Genomic DNA, 6,000 nt, shown 5'->3' with positions numbered 1-6,000 from the left:
TCTATATTTCTTCGCAGCCTGGTGAAACACACCAATTTGAAAAACTAACGTAACACAAAGTCGATATAAAAAACTGGATGACGAGTAATTTCTTACTGCTAAATTCTGAAAAAACAGAGGTGTTAATTATAGGACCTAAAAACTCTGCTTGTAATAACCTAGAACACTGTCTAAGACTTGATGGTTGCTCTGTCAATTCTTCGTCATCAGTTAGGAACCCAGGTGTGCTATTTGATCGCAATCTTTCCTTAGAAAGCCACGTTTCTAGCATTTGTAAAACTGCATTTTTCCATCTCAAAAATATATCTAAATTACGGCCTATGCTCTCAATGTCAAATGCAGAAATGTTAATCCATGCATTTATGACCTCAAGGTTAGATTATTGTAATGCTTTATTGGGTGGTTGTTCTGCACGCTTAGTAAACAAACTACAGCTAGTCCAAAATGCAGCAGCAAGAGTTCTTACTAGAACCAGGAAGTATGACCATATTAGCCCGGTCCTGTCAACACTGCACTGGCTCCCTATCAAGCATCGTATAGATTTTAAAATATTGCTTATTACTTATAAAGCCCTGAATGGTTTAGCACCTCAGTATTTGAATGAGCTCCTTTTACATTATAATCCTCTACGTCCGCTACGTTCTCAAAACTCAGGCAATTTGATAATACCTAGAATATCAAAATCAACTGCGGGCGGCAGATCCTTCTCCTATTTGGCTCCTAAACTCTGGAATAACCTACCTAACATTGTTCGGGAGGCAGACACACTCTTGCAGTTTAAATCTAGATTAAAGACCCATCTCTTTAACCTGGCATACACATAACATACTAATATGCTTTTATTATCCAAATCCGTTAAAGGATTTTTAGGCTGCATTAATTAGGTAAACCGGAACCGGAAACACTTCCCATAACAGCCTATGTACTTGCTACATCATTAGAAGAATGGCATCTACGCTAATATTTGTCTGTTTCTCTCTTGTTCCGAGGTCACCGTGGCCACCAGATCCAGTCTGTGTCCAGATCAGAGGGTCACAGCAGTCACCCGGATCCAGTACGTATCCAGACCAGATGCTGGATCAGCACCTAGAAAGGACCTCTACATCCCTGAAAGACAGCGGAGACCAGGACAACTAGAGCCCCAGATACAGATCCCCTGTAAAGACCTTGTCTCAGAGGAGCACCAGGACAAGACCACAGGAAACAGATGATTCTTCTGCACAATCTGACTACTTAATGCAGCCTAAAAAGCGCTATATAAATAAAGGTGACTTAACTTGACTTGTGAAATGTAAACTACATTATTGCACAAGTCTAATCTGCTAGATGTGATTACAAAGCATGAAGATTTTGAGATATTATAAACCTTAACTGTAAAGCTGTGCTGAGTCAGTGTGTATTTGAGAATAAGTTTGACTAGTGAATCACGAGTCCAGACTGTCTCACACATCAGCACAAAGACAAACGCTTCCCTTTTCTAGCAGCAGCAGTAGCAGGATCTTGGCAATCTGAATGCAGGCTTTTACAGACACACTGACAGATGAGATGAATAGACAGATACAGGACACACACCCACAGAAAACAGGAGGAGGAAACACAGCAAACGCAAGTGTGTGTGTTTGACCACAGTCAGAAAAAGCCTGGCAACTTCCTGGATAAATTCAGTTTGAGCTGGTGAAAGCCTGACGATCTCATCTCATCTCATCTCATCTCACACACACACACACACACACACAAGGCTGTGTTGGAGAAGATCAACCTTTTGGTAATACTAGATGCATTTCTTCATCAGATTTGTAGAAATGTAGCATTGCATCAGTGTCTCATCAATGGATACAAACAAAAAGATACAAACTTTTCAGCACATTTTCATTTTTGTGTGAACTATTCCTTTAACACACTGACCTTTTCTAACACATGAACATTAACTTATTCAAATATGTTCAGCACCGACGGACCTCAATGTGGTCAAACACACCCACGTCCACATCACGTTCCTGCTCATGCAAACATGAACTCACAGGACACACACCTGTCTCAAACACACACACACACACACGTAGAAACACTGGATTCAATTTGTCAATTTGTTTAATGTCATGAAAATAATTGCGCTTGTTATATTTTTATTTTAATTTTAAGGTTTAATATGGGATTGACTTTCTTCCGCACATCTGTGAAACGTGTCCTCTAATGAACCTTAGATGCATGAGGAAGAAATTTTATGACTCACAAACCCTAAAGATGGAAAACGGCACTCGATGCCAAAACTCAAGATGCTGAAGACTCGTTTGGAATGCACAGAAACTTCTCCGCATTCTTGCATGAATCCTCCAGCTATTTTTACACTCGTGCATTTGACCAGAAACACCAAACACTTCAGCAAAGAATGCAGAAAAGAAACCATTTACTGACAACACAGAGAGAAAAGTTCAACCAGATTTACAGCTTTCTGAAGAATATGGGATTGTGAGCTGTTTGTGCAAAACATAATTAAACCAAAAAAAAAATTGTGAAAATTATTATTAAATAAATAAAATTAAATCATTTAAATGTATCTAGTTGCAAAGGTAAAACTTGATGTCCAAAAAGAAACTAAAACTGAAATACAAAGGAATAAAAACTATATAGGCATTTCAAAAACTAAAACGAATAATGGCCAAAACGTGACTACATTACTAAACTTTTAACTAAAGTAGAAAAAAAGAGTAAAATGCTATAAAAACTCATTTAAAATATTCTTTAAAACTATAATAGTAGATAATACTGGACCAAGATTATTGTTCCACATCATCAATGTTTGCATGCAGATCAAATCTGATGAGAAACAAGTTTTCCACAAACAAACACAAAATAATTAAAAACAATACTGTGTCAATATAGCACCCTTCTGTCCTGTCAAAACTCTGATGAATCACATGGACACTTCGCACTTTACTGTGAAAGTTTAGTGTAAGCGCAATGTTTGTGCTCCAGTCATCAATGATTCCTTAAATCATGTGTGCTGTTGAGTAGAGCTGCGATGCTGTTGTTTTGAGGGATCAGATGCATCATTTCCCCCAGCATGTTTTGCATGCTCAAACTCTACTCAGATTTCCTTCAGAACATGTAAAACTCAGAGAAACACGTGTTTGGTTCCTCTAGGAGAGTTTGGCAAAAACAAAGAAGCTCAGACACACATGCTCTGTTTTTCACAGCTGGCACAGCAACTACTGAAAATAGTTAATCTGTTCACCAGTCCACACACACACACAAGCACAAGTGTGTTGGTAGGAACTCCCCATGTCTGTACTGAGCGGTTCATGCCAACAGCGCCGTCGCTCAGAAATGTGAGCGTGTTGTGACATGTTCACTGCTGTAAAAACTGCTCCAACTAAACACTTGCATGTCCAAACACTTCAGACGAGCACCAGCAACACACACACACACTAACTCACTCACACACACACACTAACACACACACACACACACACACACTCACACACACTAACTCACTCACACACACTAACACACACACACTCACACACACACTCACACACACACTCACAGACACACACTCACACACACTAACTCACTCACACACACACACACACACACACACTAACTCACTCACACACACACACACACTAACTCACACACACACACACACACACACACACACTAACTCACTCACTCACACACACACACACTAACAGACACACACTCACACACACTAACTCACTCACACACACACACACACACACACACTCACAGACACACACTCACAGACACACAATAACTCACTCACACACACACACACACTCACAGACACAAACTCACACACACTAACTCACTCACACACACACACACACACACACACACTCACAGACACACACTCACACACACTAACTCACTCACACACACACACACACACACACTCACAGACACACACTCACACACACTAACTCACTCACACACACACACACACACACACACACTCACAGACACACACTCACACACACTAACTCACTCACACACACACACACACACACACACACACTCACAGACACACACTAACTCACTCACACACACACACACACACACACACACACACTCACAGACACACACAAACTCACATAAACACACAAGCTCACTTACACAGACACACAAACTCACACACACACACACACACACACACACTAGCTCACTTACACAAACAGACACACACACACACACACTAACTCACTTACACTCACACACACACACACACACACGCACACACACTAGCTCACTTACACAGACACACACACACACACACTAACTCACTTACACTCACACACACACACACACACACTCACAAACACACACACACACACACACACACACACACTAGCTCACTTACACAAACAGACACACACACACACTAACTCACTTACACTCACACACACACACACACACACACACACACACTAGCTCACTTACACTCACACACACACACACACTAGCTCACTTACACAGACACACACACACACACACTAACTCACTTACACTCACACACACACACACACACACACACACACTAACTCACTTACACTCACACACACACACACACACACACACACTAGCTCACTTACACAGACACACACACACACACACACACACTAACTCACTTACACACACACACACACACACACTAACTCAATTACACTCACATACACACACGCGCACACACAAACAATCAGGAGGAGCACAGATAAACACAAATCACACACACTAAAATGTTTCTGCTAATGTTTTGAGAACATTACTATCAAACAGATCAGTCTGAATAAAGGTTATATTAACGTTACTAACAGCTTCACTTCGTTCAGAACCTTGCCAGAATCTGTTCAGCTGGAATCATTCAGTCAAAAACACATCCAATACACACAGGCTTCAGTCGCTTTGAAAAATCAAATCAAATTACTTATTTCTTTTGATTAGAGAAATATGACCTAACCATTCCATGAGATTCAAGCTTGAGACCTGAGATTCACGAGAAATCAAAACACAGACCTGAAGAAATCAAAGATGAGGAAGTTGGTTCAGCACAAAAGAATAATACAGTAACTCAGAAGTGAACACTGACCTTAGTGTGCTTACAGAAAGCATTAAAGAACATTAAAGACTGTGCATGTGGTGTGTGTGGTGTGTTCTGATGGAAACATACACAGGTGACCACAAAACACACACACACACAGAGAGTACCATAGTAATCCTGTTACAAGAATGCTTTCCTAAAGTTCCCATTAAGTTATTATTACACTATTTCCAAATCTCCTCCTAATATTCAAAACTTTTTGTATTTATTTTTAGCGTTTTTTTATTTTTAGCAAACATTATGGGAACGTTACTTTTGAGTGTTCTCTGTGTGTTCTGAAATAAGTAGCAACATTTAAAACATTTAGACGAAAACATTTCGATTAAGAATGTAGAAATAACATTTTGAGAACATTATTAAAGACGGATAACTCTGAACGGAATACGGATAAGTTCTATAAATGTTGTCAGGAGAACGTTAGTTCATAACTTTGAGAGAACCTTGCAAGAACTTGCAAGAATGTTTTTAGCTAACAGAAACTGTTCTCAGAACTTTGGTCCAATTTGCATAATTCGTACAACGTCATCATGTTTTCGTACGATCTGTTTACTGAAATGATAGTCTTTTGTCAGTGGTGATTTCACAGGCACCTGTGATTACTGCAGATTTTCTTTGGTTTAGAAACTGAAAATGACAAACATATTTGCATAATCAAAATGAATCAGCATCAAGAAGATCCAACTCAAAATAGATTTTTTTTAAATTCTGAAAGCAAATGTTTTTTGAAAGCAAAAAAACGAGTTTTTCTCCATATTTCTAGCAACGCAAGGATTCAGAACAGAGCAGAAGTCAAATCTAAATCTATAATGGAAATTGTATTCCCTTATCTAGGCCTGCAGAACTATTTCATCCATGTGTTGGTTCTTCTCACAGAATAGCAT

The 6,000-nt window shown here is 39.4% G+C and overlaps 1 protein-coding gene across 1 annotated transcript in view; it reads right to left on the bottom strand.

Annotated features, from left to right (window-relative positions):
- The window catches only part of inppl1a (inositol polyphosphate phosphatase-like 1a), a 36,911-nt gene that overhangs the window by 30,077 nt on the left and 834 nt on the right, over positions 1 to 6,000 (bottom strand). The window lies entirely within an intron of this gene.

The sequence above is a fragment of the Carassius carassius genome, chromosome 28 (genome assembly GCF_963082965.1).
Source record: "Carassius carassius chromosome 28, fCarCar2.1, whole genome shotgun sequence".
Lineage (NCBI taxonomy): Eukaryota > Metazoa > Chordata > Actinopteri > Cypriniformes > Cyprinidae > Carassius > Carassius carassius.
The sequence above is the reverse complement of the archived record's forward strand: the minus strand, read 5'-3'. Positions and strand labels throughout refer to the sequence as shown.